At 41.2% G+C, this 17,086-nt stretch overlaps 1 protein-coding gene and 1 long non-coding RNA gene across 6 annotated transcripts in view; one reads left to right on the top strand and one right to left on the bottom strand.

The window, feature by feature from the left end:
- Nucleotides 1–10,573, bottom strand: part of LOC135969217 (uncharacterized) — a 73,721-nt gene extending 63,148 nt beyond the window's left edge. The window contains exons 1-2 of the long non-coding RNA XR_010584357.2: nt 10,535–10,573; nt 9,782–9,902 (exon numbers count right to left, since the gene is read on the bottom strand). This is a non-coding gene — a long non-coding RNA (uncharacterized lncRNA). The remainder of the gene's footprint in view (nt 1–9,781; nt 9,903–10,534) is intronic.
- Nucleotides 10,574–10,844: 271 nt separating this feature from the next.
- Nucleotides 10,845–17,086, top strand: part of ENOX2 (ecto-NOX disulfide-thiol exchanger 2) — a 292,537-nt gene continuing 286,295 nt past the window's right edge. For 4 of the 5 annotated variants that reach the window (XM_065538450.2, XM_005594575.5, XM_065538449.2 and 1 more), the window contains exons 1-2: nt 10,845–11,030; nt 12,334–12,381. The gene's annotated coding sequence lies outside the window, so the exon portion shown is untranslated. The remainder of the gene's footprint in view (nt 11,031–12,333; nt 12,382–17,086) is intronic. The other variant, XM_065538447.2, reaches the window with a different exon arrangement.

Raw genomic sequence — 17,086 nt, 5'->3', positions numbered from 1 at the left:
GTATATATACATGGTCTATAATATGCTTGGTAGGTGTTACAAACATATTAATATTTCTATATCAAAATGAATATTCATATAAATAGGTTGAAGACTATAAATAGCCTTATGTTGATTCAGGTTAAGTTTTGCTACCTAATGAGTTTTGGTGGTAAACTTATGAAAACTTTTGGTTTTTGAGATTATTGGATTTACAGATAATGGGTCATGGCCCATGGTCTGGTAGCTTAAGACTGAAAGCAAAGAAAAATAGTTGAGACCCACTAATGAGACCCTGATGAAGGCTCCTTGGTTGTGAATTGGAGGCCCAGTCTTCACTTTTCTCCAGCCAGAGTTTATAGCCTTCTTCCAGCCTGAAGTCCCAAAAGTGCCTATCACTTTGAGTGGAAGGTTGTGGATCACGTAAAGCAAAGTTGTATCTACTATAGATGCAGAAAACATGATCTTGAGATTTCAGATTTGCATATACCAGGGTCAAGTTTTGACCATGAGTCGCATCAGGAAGTAAAGGACTGGAACAGAGCACTCTGATTTGCTCTTTCCATGTACTGAGATTATGCACAAGATTTTAACTAGAGAAAGGCTACACTATAACCAAAGAATGTGCATCAACCATAGCATCAGAAAATAGGTCTCTTTGAGTTTATCTATTTGGATTTTGTTGAGTTCTCAGATATGTAGATTCATATATTCCATCATGTTTGGGATACTTTTGGCCATTCAGATATTCTTTGTGCCCCTTTCTCTCTCTCTTATCCTGCTGGAGCTTCCATTTATGATGATGTTGGTCTGCTTAATAGTGTCCCACAGGCCCAGCAGGAGCTTATTTAGCCATACTGAAGGCAGGAACATAATCAATCCCTCTTGTCCAGAGCATATAAACTCCCTGGGGGAAGATGTAGATGCCAGATACAATGTAGATAAGCCAAGCCAAGAGCAGACAGTAGAAATCATGGAAAGTTGGCTGTACAGTCCCTTGGAAATACTGTTGGCAAGGCTGGTATTTGGGTGTAGAGAAAAGCATGGAGGCCTACCTCAGTGGTCATCAACATTTTTGCTGCCTCCATGCTCTTCATACACACAACACACTATCACGAACTTACATTTTACACTCAGTGACTCTCATAGAGAGGGTGCCTTAGAAGCTATATGTATCCTCACAGAGATGATGGTATGCCCCCTCTGTACACTCTCTTAGTTCCTCACAGGTTCAAATCACTGTAGTAAATGACATAGTGGAAACCTAACATACTCTTCCCACTAAATCCTTCCCTATGTCACTCTGCAGCAAAGCCCAAAATGTCCATCCAAAGCCATTCCTGGAGGCTGAGGTATTCGGAAGCAGCCTGAGAAACCAGCAAAAGCCTTCAGCTGAGAGTTGGACATACCTGGATTCTACTCTTCACTCTGCTACCTACTAGCTGTGTGATATTGAGAAAATAAATTCTCTCAACATGTTTTTTCAACTGCAAAAAGGGCATCATAATAATAATATGAACCTAACGAATCCAAGTTCTTTCAATGTATTGGCTCATTTAATCGTCATAACAACCTTAAGAAATGGGTACTATTGGCAGGGCGCAGTAGCTCACACCTGTAATCCTAGCACTTTGAGAGGCGAAGGCAGGCGGATTGCCTGAGCTCAGGAGTTTGAGACCAGCCTGGACAACATGGTAAAATCCCGTCTCTACTAAAATTAAAAAAAAAAATTAGCCAGGCATGGTGGCATGCGCCTGTAGTCCCAGCTACTCGAGAGGCTGAGGCAGGAGAACTGCTAGAACCTGGGAGGCGGAGGTTGCAGTGAGCCAAGATTGCGCCACTGCATTCCAGCCTGGGCGACAGAGTGAGACTCCATCTCCAAAAAAAAGAAAAAAGAAATGGGTATTAATATTATTGTCATCCCAATTTTCCAGATGAAAAATTAGAGTTGCTGTAAGAATTAAGACAAAGTTGACAAAGTCAAGGGTCAAGGTAAGATGTAAATCTCACACATGTTATACAGGCCAGGTGGTGTATGCAAAAAGCATAGTAGATGGGGTCAGATAAAACCGGATTTCAAACCTGGCTCTGCATTTACTAGCTGTGTGGCTCTTTTGAATCTCTTAATTAGCTTAACTGCTTTTTAAAATCTGTATAATGAGGATAACAACACTTATCATATTGGACTGTCATGATGCCTCCATGGGAGAATGTAAGTAAAAACAAACATGCATTCCATAGATATTTATTGAACATATAGTGAGTGAGATATAATGGAGATCAGTGTAGCCTGGGGGAAGATGAGGAAGAAGGTTTACAAAGGATGCTCAGGAAAACCAGTACTGGCAAAAAGAACATGATGGAAGAGCTTAACAAATGGGACTTTCCTGCTGGGTGTGGTGGTTCACGCCTGTAATCCCAACACTTTGGGAGGCCAAGATGGGTGGAACACCTGAGGTCAGGAGTTTGAGACCAGCCTGGCCAACATGGTGAAGTGCCGTCTCTGCTAAAAATACAAAACAATTAGCTGGGCATGGTGGCGGGTGCCTGTAATCCCAGCTACTTGGGAGGCTGAGGCAGGAGAATTGCTTGAACTCAGGAGGTAGAAGTTGCAGTGAGCCAAGCCTGCTCCATTGCACACCAGCCTGGGCAACAAGAACAAAACTCCGTCTCAAACAAAACAAAACAAAACAAAAAAACAAACAAGACAAAACAAACAAAAAACCAAATGGGACTTTCCATTTTTTGCAAGGTTTTCCAGCTTGCATTAATTCCACAACTTATAAAAATATCTGTCTTTCAAGAAGCACATATCTACTTCCCTGTGTTACCAGCTCCCTATTCACTAGTTCTTTCCTTTCCCCTCAATCTCATGTGCTTGCCCTGTCTTTCTTAAGCAAAAATTCTGAGACACCAAGGACATTGCTGGTCCTGATTCAGTAACCAGTCTCTCTTTTTGGTTTCTTCCCTGCATCATTCCTACCATTTCACTTGTATGAACCCACTTTTTTTTAACCTTTTATGACAACTTTATTGAGGTATAATTACCATCACTAACACTACAGGCTGAGAAACAAGTCTCTTAAGCTTGGTCATAGAGCAAGCTGCCAACACTGAATGCAGGTCCTGTGTTTAACCCTGACCACCAGCCAAACACCTAACCCAAGACATAGCCTAAACTCCTAACTCTGGACTTGGAGACTTAACCCCAATTTCACACCAAGCCTTTAACCCTGGCCACAAATGAAGACCTTAATTCCATCCACAAACTGAGCCACTTTCTGGCCACACTCCAAGACATTAATCCTGATTAAATCAAGTCCCTAGGCCTAGTCACATACTGACTGTCTATGTCTGGCCCAAGAGTAAGTACTTAAGACTGGTCCCAACCTGAGTCTCTAACCCTGATCCCCTATTGAACTGTAACTATGGCTATTGTATAAGTCCTTAATTCATGATACAGGGATCAAAAATAACATCAGACATAGCCCCTAAGTCTGTCCCTAGGCTGAGTCTCTAAACTAGGCTACAGACTGCATGACCTAACTCTGGGATATACTTAACATCCTGAACTGACCACAAAATGAGTGCTCAGCATAGATACTAACTGAGCTCTAGCCCTGACCACGGACTGAGGCTCTAACTTGGTCACAGCCTGAGATCTGATCTTGGAAACCAATCCAGCTACAATTTCCACGGACTTAGCACTAACCAGAAAATGACCCCAACATTGGCAACAGAATGACTACTAAACTTGGCCTCATACAGAGATGAAAACATGTACAGAGAGCAGACTCTAAACTCAGCCCAACTCTGTGCCTTAATCATGGCCAAGAAGTGAAACCAAATCTTCCACAAAACTTGAGGATATTTTGACCACTGCATATGCCCTAATCCTGACTACAAACAGAACCCTGAACATGGCCACAAACTGAGTCTTAAACATGTTCAAAGCCCAAGTGCTAAACCTGGACAAAGACTGGGTTCATAAATCTGACCATGAAATAATCTATTGATCCTGGGATAGACTGAGCCCTATCACTGGCCACTGTCTAACTGGTTATAGACAGCATCTCTAACCCTAGCCATAGACTGAATTCCTAACCCTCATCACAGACTGAGCCCATAAACCTAACCTCTGACCTCAGTTTTCAACCTGAGAATAAATCTGATTTCTCCAAATGGCTAATGACTGATCCTGAATCTTTGAGATAGACTGAATCCTATCTCTGGCTAAATGTTCACCCCAGACTGGATCCCAATTTCAACCACAACTTTAACTTTAACCCTGGCTACAGACTAATTCCTAATACCAGAAATTAAGCTGCTCACCAGCACTGGGCAGAGACTGAACCCAAACCTTGAAGATGAATGAAGGACGAACTAGACAAAGACAAAACAAATACTTTTCATCTTTTTGGCCTAAAACCCAGCAACAGATTTAATTCTAACCCTGAGCACAGACTGAAATCATCATGGCTAAGATCTAAGCCTTCTTTCTGGTCACATTCTGAATACTGAGCTGGGATAAAGACTGTAAGCCCCGCCACAGTCTGAAACCTAAAGGCCAAGCCCTAAGCCTGGTTAGAGAAGTGATTCCTGACCCTACAAGACTAAATCAAAACCCTCCTCATACTATCAGATCTAACAACAGGCTGAGACTAAGTACTAACCTTTGTCACATATGAAGTCTTAAACCCATAAACACAGTTCACTCCATTAGTGGCCACAAACTGAGTCCTAGCACTAGCTGGAGGTCGAGCAATCAGTCTGGTCACAAACTTAGCCCTCAATTGGGAATAGATGTACCCATGGCACTGAGCACATTATGGTCACTAACAATTAGCAAAGACTGAACTCTACTACTGATACCCAAATGCCTGCTACACTAAGCCAGAGTCTAAATGCCAGACTGACAACAGGAAATGAACACTCTGAACTCAAACCCTGGCAACATCCTGATCCCAAAACCCTGATTACAGCCTGACCTCTAAAGCTTTCAAGCTGGATTTTATGTGTTGTTTGTTCTCACCTCAACTCTATCCACAGACTGACAAATAACATCAACAGCTAATCCAAAAAACCTGTTTACACTCTTAGCCATAAAACCTTCTTCTTGATGGCTGCATAGTATTCCATGGTGTATATGTGCCACATTTTCTTAATCCAATCTGTCACTGATGGACATTTGGGTTGATTCCAAGTCTTTGCTATTGTGAATAGTGCTGCAATAAACATACGTGTGCATGTGTCTTTATAGCAGCATAATTTATAATCCTTTGGGTATATACCCAGTAATGGGATGGCTGGGTCATATGGTACATCTAGTTCTAGATCCTTGAGGAATCGCCATACTGTTTTCCATAATGGTTGAACTAGCTTACAATCCCACCAACAGTGGAAAAGTGTTCCTATTTCTCCACATCCTCTCCAGCACCTGTTGTTTCCTGACTTTTTAATGATTGCCATTCTAACTGGTGTGAGATGGTATCTCATTGTGGTTTTGATTTGCATTTCTCTGATGGCCAGTGATGATGAGCATTTTTGCGTCCTTTGTAGGGACTTGGATGCAGCTGGAATCCATCATTCTTAGCAAACTATCACAAGAACAGAAAACCAAACACCGCATGTTCTCACTCATAGGTGGGAACTGAACAATGAGATCACTCGGACTCAGGAAGGGGAACATCACACACCGGGGCCTATCATGGGGAGGGGGGAGGGGGGAGGGATTGCATTGGGAGTTATACCTGATGTAAATGACGAGTTGATGGGTGCAGCACAGCAACATGGCACAAGTATACATATGTAACAAAACTGCACGTTATGCACATGTACCCTACAACTTAAAGTATAATAATAATAAATTAAAAAAAAAAAAAAAAAAAAAAAAAAACCTTCTTCATAGTAAGTCTTACCTTGGTCATTGGTAACTCCCAAACTCTGGTACAAGTTTAATCAGATAGCACTATCACCAATACTCAGTGAACACAAATGCTACATAAAGTCATAGTGGAACTACTCCGTCCAGACACAACTCTGATAGTGGCCAAATTGAAATGGCTAACACAAGTCACTGACTGAGCCCTGCTCTGGCCACAGAATGAGGGCCAACACAGGCCACTGTGAGTTAGCTCCATAGAACATTCCTGATATGAGCTATGGACAAAGACAGAATCCTCACACTGGCTAAAGTCAGAAATCACACCTTGAACTTACTCTAGCCAAATATGCATCCCAAATCCTGTTCATATTCATCATTGAAATCTTGGCCACAAACTGTACCATAATTTTGTCCATATATGAAATGCTAACTCTCGTTTGAGACAAGGCTCTACGGCACATGACAGATAATGTCCTAACATGGCAACAGACAATATTAGACATTGACTGTGCCTTACCATTGGCCACAGACTGAGACTTAATTATTGGACCCAGAATAAACTCTAACCATGAATACAAATTGAAACTTAACCTGATGAAAGATTGAACATAAATCCTGTTCATATTCTTACTTCTTTTTTCCCTAGGCAACATCATCAGCATGAAGACTAATCCCAGGCAGAGTCATGGTCCTGGCCTTTATTGACTTTCAAGCCTAGAAATAAAAGTGATCCCAACACTGACCAAAAACTAAAGTCAAACATTGAGTTGAGCCCTAACCTTGGGTGTGGTCTAAGTCTGGTCCACAGACTGAGCCCTAACTCTATTTTAGAAGAGGCCTCTTTCTACACACAGACTAAATCCTAATTCTGGCCAAAACTTGAACCCAAATCTTACATCTTGACTTCATAAACCAGGCCATTCTAGACTTACAGCAGCCTCAGAGTGAGATTTAACACCCTGAGGCTGCTGTTAGTCCAGAGTGGTCAGAGATGCACTTTAATCTGTGACACAGACTGAACCATGGCTATAAATCTGGGGCCTAACATTGCTATCAGGCTGAACCCTAAACTTGGTTTGATGGTCTTCTGATCATGAATCCACATTGGCCTGTAAAAACAGCTACAGACTTACTAAACCTTAACCTGAGAAAAGATTGAAGCTAAATACATTCTACATTATACACATAAACCCTGGCCTTGACCTGGGCTCTATAATGGCTTTGGATACAGCTCTAACCTTGACCTCCTAATTGATCTCTGAATCCAGCCAGACTGTTTGACCCTGGGCCACTATTTCACAAATTCATCTTATTATATAACAACAGATCAAAGAGTATCACCTTTGTATATACACATAGAAATATATGTATACATTTGTGCTCATATATAATATACATTATATATAAAATTTCTATATGGCTTATTGGAGATATAGATATGTTTTATATATTATATATAAAATTTCCATATGGCTTATTGGAGAGATGTATATATGTGTGTGTATATATATCACCATACAGAAATAGCCATATACAGCTATGACATACACAGTAAGAAATATTACTTATCACAGCTATGTATTTTAATTATTTATCTTGTTTGTTGATGGTTTCTCCCTAATAGAATATAACCTCCAAAAGGAAGGGATGTTGTGTGTGTTTTCCACTTCTCTATTCCCAGCATCTAGAATAATGTCTGTCACATTACAGGTACTCAATAAAAACTTGTTAAATTGATGAAAGAGTAATTTCTTCTTACTCTTCTGTCCTGCTACTTGACCTCTCTGTAATATATGCCAGTAATTCTACTTTGTTTTCTCTTGGTTCATCTATTTGGCCATTCCCTCTCAGCTTCCTTGGAAGGCATCTCTTTTTCTACCTGCTACTTGAATATCATTATTTTCCAGGATTCCATAATCTTTGTCTTTTTAAAAACTATTATTCTAAATACTCTCTAAGTTGCTGAGTGCAGTGGCTCACGCCTGTAATCCCAGAACTTTGGGAGGCCAAGGCAGGTGGATCACTTGAGGTCAGGAGTTCTAGACCAGCCTGGGCAACACAGTGAAGCCCCATCACTACTAAAAATACAAAAAGAAAAAAAAAATAGCTGGCCGTGGTGGCAGGTACCTGTAATCCCAGCTACTTGGGAGGCTGAGGCAGGAGAATCGCTTAAACCCCGGAGGCAGAGGTTGCAGTGAGCTGAGATCATGCCACTGCACTCCAGCCTGGGCGACAGGGTGAGAATCTGTCTCAAAAAAATAATACTCTCTAAGTAAAGTGTAAACAATTTTTCACTTATTTAATTGCCATCTATATTATACTAATGTCTCCCAAATGTTTAATTCCAACCAAGACCTCTCTCCCAAGCTTCCGACCGGCATTTCTCAGCAGCCTATCAGGCATCTCCAACCAAAAGTTCCACAGACTCTTCAAATTTTAAATGTCCAAAACTGATTTCCTCCTATTCTTCACAAAACTTGTTATTCTTTCTAGGTTCAATATCTCAGTGAATGCTACTACCATACACTTAGTCTTCCAAGTCAAAACTTGGCAGTCATAATGGACTCCTCCCCTTCTCTCACTTTCCACATCCACCAACTCCATCTGATTATTCCATTTCCTGCTAGAACTACTTTGATGAACAGGAACCCATGTTTTAACTCACCATTAAAACCCAAAACCTGTCACAGTGTATGGAACATAGTAGATGCTCTGCAAATACTTTGAAATCAGTGATCAAATCAAAGTAAAGAGTCATGAAAAAAAGATAAAAAGAAAGGAGACAAAGTTGAGAAAAGAAATTCTGCATTTGATTCACATAATGTTTTTCTGGTGTCCATAATACTGAAAATGCCTTGTTTCTCTCCTTTTTATGGCTGAAATGAGGTGATTTTTCTTTTTCTCTTTTCTTTCTTTCTTTAAAAAAATTTTTTTTTGAGACAAGGTCTTGCTCTGTCACCCACTACACTCGAGTGTAGTGGTATGATATTGGCTCACTGCAGTCCTAACTTCCCGAGCTCAAGGGATCCTCCTGCTTCAGCTTCCTGAGTAGCTGGGACTACAGGCATGTGCCACCATGCCTGGCTAATTTTCTTGATTTTTTGTAGAGACAAGGTCTCATTATGTTGCCCAAGCTGATCTCGAACTCCTGGGCTCAAGCAATCCTCCCAACTTGGTGTCCCAAAGTGCTAGGGTTACAGGCATGAGCCCCACGCCCAGCCTATTTTTCTTTTTTTAAAAAAGCAAATTATTTTCCTGAGGGAATTTAAAAGTATAAAAAGTATTAAAACATAATACAGCAATTCAATTACCATCTTCCAGGACGATTCCCCATAATATCCTAGCATATGTGTTCCCAGTATGTTCTATGTGTATATGCTTTAAAAAATAAACACTATATAAGCTCAAAAATTCCTCTGATGGTTCTCTCCCACTTTCAAGTTAAATTATGGACTAATTGATATGACCCCTTGTTGCTGCCTGATCTAGTCTCTGCAATATGGAACTTTTGTTATTGTTCTCTGCACTCTTTCATGCCTTTATGCCTTTGCACATGCTTTGTATAGAATATGGTTGACCTCCCTGCCCCAAATCTGACAAATATTTTACTGGTTCTTCAACCAGTTCTCCAGAAGTAGAATGAGTTCTTCCTCCTCTATGTTCCTATAGAACTCTATGTAGACCTCTTTACAGCATTTTTCACATTGTATACTCATCTATTCCTCCCCCCAGATTCTCCTCCACTATAACTCCCCTCACCTGGATTGTGAGCTACTCAAGGGCAGGGACTATTTTTCCAATTCTGTGGCAACAGTGCCTAGCGCAGAGCTTTGTACAAAGCAGTATGCTGAATAAATGTTTGAATTTATTAAATCATCTTCCTCCTTCACTTATCTTTTTAAAATATTGAGCAATTACCTTAGCAAAATGCAATTCCTCTGTCTTTCCCTTCATTTTACTTGTGAGTCCAAAAGTTGTCCTCATCAAGAAGTTGTAGTAATTCAACTGTAACAATCCATAAAGCTATAAGGATTCATCTCTAACAGAGACAAAAAGAGGTCAAAAGTTAGGAGTGAAATTAGCCCTAATAAACAACCATTTTCCTCAACCTTTAAGTCACTTGAAAGTGCTTGGCATTGCCCACCTATGTCCAGCTCTTGTTACATAGTTTTACTCAAAAGATAAAGTTTCTTAAAGACACATATAGTTACTCGTTTGTACTTAAGTTGTATTGTCTATCTGTTCTAAACTGTTATTTATAGCAGTTTATGTGGCCACTGTTTTTCATGGCAACAACATAGTTTCATTGTGGATTAAATAGGCTTCTTCTGGGCTGCTGTAGATCACATTTCTATGCCTATTTATGACACTGTTCCTAGGGGGAGCTATAATTCCCAATTAGAAAAACTATATACATTCTTCTGTACCTTTCAAGTGATTTTGATGCAGGTGGTTCACAAAGAACACACTTTAACAGTTTTAAAGGACTACAACTCTCAATTAAAATTCTAAGCTTATCAAAGAATAAACATCATCTTTTGAAAAACACTTAAAACTCAATAACAATTTCAAATGACGATTGAAAGTGCTTCCCGCAAAATGCTAAGAGCTTAACCGACATGAAAATAAATCTAGAGCCTTCCTCTGTCCCCACAAGCACAAAGCCATTACCCCAAGAGAGATTCTCTAAGACGGTGCATTCTAAACTACAATACCCAGAATGCCCTTCCCCGTCTGAACGCTGGGGACAATCGGAAGGGGAGGGGAAGCATTGTGTGTTTAGAGAAGTAAGTGTCCCGCGACTCCATCTCCCATAATTCTCGGTCTTCACTTGCGTCTCTCCGGCAATGTCTATACGGGATACTCTCAGGAAGAACAGCCTTCAGCGACCTCAAACTACATTTCCCATGAAGCCATGGGCTCGGGCCTCCGGCTTCCCCGGTGACCAGTAGCCAATGGGAGACGCCGCAGTGGGCACCTTGTGGGTGAGAGCCCAGCCTTGGGTCGGAGTGCCGGGTCTAGGCCTGGAGGCGCGAGGCGGGCATTTCGGACGAGAGTGGCGCGGCGTGGGGCGCAGCGAGGGCACTACGCGCCCAGGAGCTGCCGCGCCAACCTGATTTTCCGCAGCTGTTTAAGGACTAGCGCTTCGGTAGCCGGGGAGCTGGAGGTCAGAGAGGCAGAAAGCCCCAGTGGCCGTGGCTGGGGACTGTGGGACTGAGGGGGCCTAGGGAGGAGGGTGCTTCCGGGGCCGCGGTCCTCAGCGCCTAACTCCGCCCAGCTCCGCCTCTGCAGGGGAGGGGGTGTAGGGACTGGGAGTCCGGGGTGGGCTTTTCAGCTCTAGGCGCCAGTTCTCATGAGCCCAGGAGCGCGCTCTCTTTGCTCTTTTTTTTTTTTTTCTTCCAACTCGCCCGCCCCTTTTCCCACAACGCCGCCCGCCTGCCCCTGGCGCTGTGCCTCCTCAGAGGTCCGAAGTTGGGGTTCGAGTCCAGGGTTTTGCCTAGGCGGTGACTGGACTTTTAATTCTTACCGCAGGAGTTGGGTGATCTCTTTCCTCTTTTCCCTCAATTTGTATTTCAGGTTTGGGCACATAACCCTCCCTGCGCTACACTCCCCATTTCCTCTGGGGCATGGGAATTCCTGGCCATGCCCAGGGCGTGACTTTTTTTCAAACTTTCTCTTTTTGCCTCCTTAATTGCTCGCCATCTCTTTACTGGCCCCTCAGCCACCTGCCACTTCCCCCACCAGGTCTTTGGAGTGGGAAGGGTTTCCCCTCAATTTCTAGAAGGGATGGGAAGCAAAAGAGGGAAGGAATCTCGCTTTTGAGAAATGTGTGTTTAAGGTTCAGTACAGGGTTCGGATGAGAGTAAAAGGCAAGTTAGACTGGTTATAAAAACCCAGCGCTTTAGGGGTTTCTAGCAAAGACGGACAGCACTAATGTTGACAAACATTTAGGGGGCACACCTTTATTCTACAGAATAAAGTAGACCCTGTGAAACAGACCGTATTAATCATTGTATTATTACAAACGCGTGCAAAAAATGCTAAGGGGGTCAGTGGAAGAGCATACTGATGGGGGTGGTGAGTTCATCTATGGAAGTTCAAGCCTAACCCGGGAAGTGCTGAAGCCCTCATCCTGCTTTCAGGCTTTGTGAAGGAGGTGAATTTTAATTTGGGCTCCAGCGGAGTACAGGGGATTTGAAGTTGTCAAAGAGGAGGGAGAAAATGCTTCCTGCTACTGAGATTGGACTTTGAGAAGGGTAAACAGAAGAGGGAGCACTGTGAGACAGGTGGGCTTGCCTGATTGGAATAAAAGAGATCAGCACAAATATACTGGGAAATAAATAGGGTGAAGAAGATTGGGGTCATAATAACATGACACTTTGAAACATACACATAGTTTGGATATTATTCTGTATCAAATAAAATTGAAGGCAAAAATTAAGATTGGATGATTTTTCTTTTCATCCTAGGGAACCTGATTTGAGATCAATTCTTGGAGAACACAAAGAAGTGTGATGGTATGTTCCAGGTGTGAGTTTAAATCCAAGAAGAAGCTTGTCTTGCAGATGTTTTGTTTGTAGCTATTCTTAGCTACAGTCTGTAGCTGTCAACTTTAAAGCCTAGAGACATCAATTTATTTTCTTAAGAAATGCATTTGCTGTCCCCGTGCATCACATTATCTGAATTGTAGTCATCTCATTGGGTGACAATAATGACTGCTATTTATTGAACACACATAATGTCCTAGTCATCATCATAAATACTTTGTTGCATTATCTTAAGAGAGTTATGAAGTAGATACTATTATTCCTGGTTTTTTTTCTAGAAGAAAATAGTAAAATGCACAGAAGTTAAACAATCTACTTAAGTCACATAGATTATAAGTTGAGGTTTGAGTATACAGATTTCTGACTCCAAAGCCCATACTCTGTTCAACATGGTTTGCTGCTCCCAATGTTCATTCTTGTTTTTGACTTTCCAGTTGTGGTAAGGAGAGATAGGTGTAGTTGATCATCCTGATCAAAACCCAAATGATTCACTTCAGATTTCTATGTCAGAATGTATTTGCTGTAAAGTAGCTGCCAAAACCAAATTAACTGTCATTGCAACTGTAGCTAATTGTGTCTGCCAAAACCATAGTTAGTATGGCTGTTTCTGAATTAGATGATTCTCTTTATGACACATATCATACCTCTAAGCTATTTGAACCTTGATAGTACTTTGGATTTATCTTATTTTAGCATTTTAACAAGTTACCTGGGACACTAGATCTCTTTCATGACCTCTGCCCACGTGAAGTATTGGAGAAACAATGAAGTACAAGGTGTGAACTCTTCCTGGGATCTAGTTGGGGAGTTAGATGTCCACAGTTCTGAGATACTGTAGTGTGTAGTATAACAGAGACAGGTACAAAGTGCTATGGAGGGATAAAGGAAGGTGTGACTTACTGTAAGGGAGACTCAGGGAGAAGGTTTCCTTGCAGAGGTGACATGACAGATAGGTCTTAAAGGATAGTGAGTTTGCCCCAGGCAGGGAAGGAGTGGAGGGGAGGCATTCCAGGTAGAGGAGTCAGTCTGTGAAAGATGTGTGGCTGTGTAAGAGTAGGGCATGTTCATTCAATGTGGAAGAATTCAGCATGGCTGGAGTGCAGATTGTTGAGGAAAAGGGAAGTGTAATGGGTAGGAGAAGAGTCTGGAAAGAGGTTGGGGCTGAGTTGTGAAGAATCTTGATTGCAATCCTAAGTTGGAATGCGCCCCCATAGGTCAGTGGTTATTAAAACGTAGGGCATCTGCCAGTGGTAGTTACATTGTGCTCCCACAAACATTTTAATTTTACTAGTTACATATTCAAATATGTCTTAAAAAACATGAACTAAGCCGTCACATCTAAGATTACTTTAGATTTTACTTCATAAAAATAGAAAGTGAACCAGTTTTCAGTTCATTTAAAGACAAATGTTAAGTAATAATAGAACACATTGTGTGTGAATATGGTAAAAATCACTAAGTAATACTCAAATGACTGAAATTTGAGAAGTGCTGCTTGTAGGCCATAAGAAACCATTAACATGTTTCAGAAGAGCACCATGATCAGATTTTTACTTTAAGGACAATGACAGTGGGAAGGATACAGTGGAGGTGGACATGATGAGGCTGCTACTCTGTTCCACAGAGAGACAATAAAGACCCAAGAGTGTTAGGTGAGAGGAGGGAACAGATTCGAGAAACATTTAGGAGGTAAAATTATTAGGACTTGGTGGATGTTAATATTATTATGTCAGTGTTACCAGAATTGTTTTAAAAGTCTGCATGCCTCCCTTGCCTTTTGTCCTTTATATTCTGTGGGGAGCGATAATATTGCCAAAACATGCTATGTTTCTGTGTTCATTAAGATGACAGTGGAAGCTATAGTTACCACTCGAATGGATTTGGATTACACACAAACATCCTTCCCACCTTACTCGGTGTCTTTGACAGCAGTAGCACAAATATTCAAGGCACTGATTAGGAATATGACTATGATCTGTGACCCTTAGACATGCAAGAAATTCCTCAGCCTTTAAGACTCAGCTCGTATGTCAATACCTCTGTGAAGCCTTCCCAACAGCCCTCGCCCAACATACATGAATGCACGCACAAAGCAATGTTAGGCCTCTGGCTTCCACAGGACCCTGCACTTACCTCTGTCCTAGCCTGTACCACACTGTAGGGTGTCGGTCTGTGGATGTTTCTGTCTTCCCCACTACTAGACTGTAAGCTCCTTGAGGGCAGGGACGAGGTTTCATTCATCTCCATACCCATAGCATCCAGAACAGCACTTGACACATGGTAGTCACCTAATAAATGATTATTGGGTGAAAAGAATTGGTAAACAGATTTGCATGAATATAACTGGGGACCTTGGTAGCACAAAGTGCCAAATGCTGTGAAAAGACTAGCTGTTTGCTACATTTGCTACTTTTGCTGAAGAAAGCAGTAAATTAAAGTGCCCATAATTTCACTAAAGACCTACTTTTCCCCTCTTTTCTTCACTGTCCCCTGGTTATCTTACCTTTTTCTTTCTTATCATTTACCTATCCAGACACCTATTCCTTAGCCCTGCCTATTACTTTGCTGCTCTTGACAGAGTTCACCTTCCTTCTGCCCTGATACTTTGCCAGGAAACATCCCTTCTACCCACCCAAGTCCAGTGCACTCCGTCCTTGACATCACTCTCAAGTTCATCTCCTACTCATAGACTCTGCTACTGGGACTATAAATTGATACAGCTTTTCTGGAGAGCAGTTCATCAATATGTATCAGAAACCTTAATGGAATACAGCTTTTAACCTACCACTTCAACTTCTAGGGCTCTGTGCTGAGGAAACAATCATGATGTTTCGAAAAATTTAATACTCAGTACATCTATCCCAGAGTTGTTTATACTAATAGCAAAAACAACAAAAAAAGAAAAAAAGAACATCTTAAATGTACAGTACTAGCGGTTTGAATGAAATCAATTGTGCATTTATAGAATGGATTACTAAGTAGTCTTGTAAGTTGATTTTACCAAACAATATTTAATGATCTGGAAAATTGTTTATGATATATTAAGAGAAAATCACATCATAAAACTTTCAGTACAGAGTGGCAGATCCCGGTTTAAAAACGTATACATAACACAGACACACACACACACACACACATACATCTGTGTAGGCATACATAGGAAAAATCCTGTAATGGTAAACACACAAAAAATATTAATAGGGGTTTGCTACAAATAGTAAGTTTGCATATGACTTCTACTTTTAACCTTTTGCATATTTTTATTTTCTAATCTACAGTATATTTGTTAATTTTTAAAAAGTTATGTTGGCCAGGCACAGTGGCTTACACCTTTAATCCCAGCACTTTGGGAGGCCAGGGCGGGCGGATCACCTTAGGTCAAACATGGGGAAACCCCGTCTCTACTAAAAATACAAAAATGAGCCGGGCATGATGGCATGCGCCTGTAATCCCAGCTACTCGGGAGACTGAGGCAGGAGAATTGCTTCAACCCAAGAGGCGGAGGTTGTAGTGAGCCGAGATTGCACCACCACACTCCAGCCTGGGAGACAGAGTGAGACTCTGTCTCAAAAAAAAGAAAGTTATTTAAAAATGTTTTCCCGGTGTCCACCATTGTCTTAGTTGGGGGCATACCTTCCACCCCCCAACACACATGCATCACTTCTAGCCTGGATTACTGCTGCCTCTAGCCTGCTTCTCTTCTAGTCCACTCTTTACCAATGCTGACAGAATGATTTTTGTAAGTCACAAATCTAAAGCTGTCCAGCCTCTCTATAAAATAGTTCGAAGGCTGTCCTTTGTTTTCAGGATAATATCCAAACTTCTTAGACTGGCTGATAAAAACTTTGAAAATCAGCTCCCTGCTTGCTCCTCTAGTATCAGTTTTACCTTCTATGATTTACCTTTTTGGGGGGTCTTTTGCCAGTACCAGGCACATAATAGGTGTTTAATTAATGTTAGCCAATGTTGATGTGGACTGTGTGGATTAGCTATTGTATGCCAGGCAATCTACTGGTATTTAATTCTCAGCAAAAATATTAAATACATAAAATAGTTATTCCTATTTTACAGATGAGGAAAACTAAATACACCAAAGCGAGAAGAAAAGTTATAATAAAGAGCATTTTTTAAAGAGAAAATTTAAAACCTCCTGCCATAACTCTGTTCTCTTTACTTTCCAGCAATCCCTGCTGGTCCTTGTCAGGAAGAAAACAGGCTTTGTACACTTCCTTGGGCAACTTATATGTGACCACAGCATAACAAGAACAGCCGCAAACTGACATGATCTCACCCTGTCGTGGTTCACACTGTGCTCATGTACAGAAATCTTTCCTTTGTGTACCTAACACTTCATACAGGAGAGATGGAATAGCTCCAGTTGCTCTGTTTTTCTTTATTTTTTGAAATTCTATGTCATTTGGGATGGGGATGTCAGCAGAGAGGTACAGAAAACTGTGAAATAATTGAATGTACAAGAAACAATGTGTCTCATGGGAGCCAATGTCATTGGTTAATTTATTTTTTTAAATGTCATGTAGATGTATTTTCCAGCAATCTGTCCCCAGGGAAGACCTTGGTTGAATTCAATAGTTAATCCTACTTACAGAATGCAGCCCATGTGTGCACTATATTCTTGCATTGTTAAGTGATTTTAGACATATGTAGTGCATTACCA

The sequence above is a fragment of the Macaca fascicularis genome, chromosome X (genome assembly GCF_037993035.2).
Source record: "Macaca fascicularis isolate 582-1 chromosome X, T2T-MFA8v1.1".
NCBI classification, from domain to species: domain Eukaryota; kingdom Metazoa; phylum Chordata; class Mammalia; order Primates; family Cercopithecidae; genus Macaca; species Macaca fascicularis.
The sequence above is the reverse complement of the archived record's forward strand: the minus strand, read 5'-3'. Positions and strand labels throughout refer to the sequence as shown.